Raw genomic sequence first — 903 nt, 5'->3', positions numbered from 1 at the left:
CTCAGAATCGATCCACGAATCGCGATGCATCGATTTATTGTCCCAACCCACTGTTGCCCACAAAGTACGCCCAGTTACAAAAATCGGATGGCACGCGTACCATTCTGAAGACGACATTTGCATCACGCGCACTGTACATGGACCCTTGCGTATGTGTAAAGACTGAAGTATACTTTGGCCTTAAGTTGTTCTGTTGCTTTCAACACCTTCTGATGTTCGTTTTTGTTTATTTGCTGCTGTAACTGGGGGGAAGAGGAAGAGCTGATCGGTTCACGTGAAGCTACGGTGATCTGTTGCGCCACATTAAAGAGCCTCAAAACCACATTTATTGTTTGAATTTTGTGATTAAATTAACCATTTGGAAGCTTAGACTCTGTTTGATATTAAAAGTAAAAAAGAACAAGGCTTATTGCAATTGTTGGATTGTAGGTGCAACAAATAATGTTTGGTGAAGTTCACGCATCAACTGAAAACATCACAGACTAAAAGATTGTTCTTGAGATTTAAGAATCCCTATCAGTATTGATAAAAAACGATAAATGGATATTGTTAATCCAGTACTAGCATCACACAGCTGACAAGTTTATCTGTTGTAGTTTTTCCACGTTGTGTGAAATAAACACTTACACAGTTAAAACACCATCAAGGAGAAACACTAATTAAATGTCACTGTTTCAGTCAATGATTTAGGCACTCCAAAATTATTTCAGCTGGAACTGAAAATTGCTGTTTCTGTTGAAAATGTTCAGTTGTCAAAATTTTGGTGCACCACTACATTTAATTATTCAGCCAATAGCAAGATTTCAGTTCAAAACAAGATTTTTGAAAACCTGATCTGTGTCTCCAGTGACCGCGATGCATCCAGCTCCAACGGGTCCCACCACAGCAGCTCCAGGGTGGAAA

Source organism: Sinocyclocheilus grahami, unplaced genomic scaffold (genome assembly GCF_001515645.1).
Source record: "Sinocyclocheilus grahami isolate Dianchi unplaced genomic scaffold, SAMN03320097.WGS_v1.1 scaffold1678.1, whole genome shotgun sequence".
NCBI lineage: Eukaryota > Metazoa > Chordata > Actinopteri > Cypriniformes > Cyprinidae > Sinocyclocheilus > Sinocyclocheilus grahami.
The sequence above is the reverse complement of the archived record's forward strand: the minus strand, read 5'-3'. Positions refer to the sequence as shown.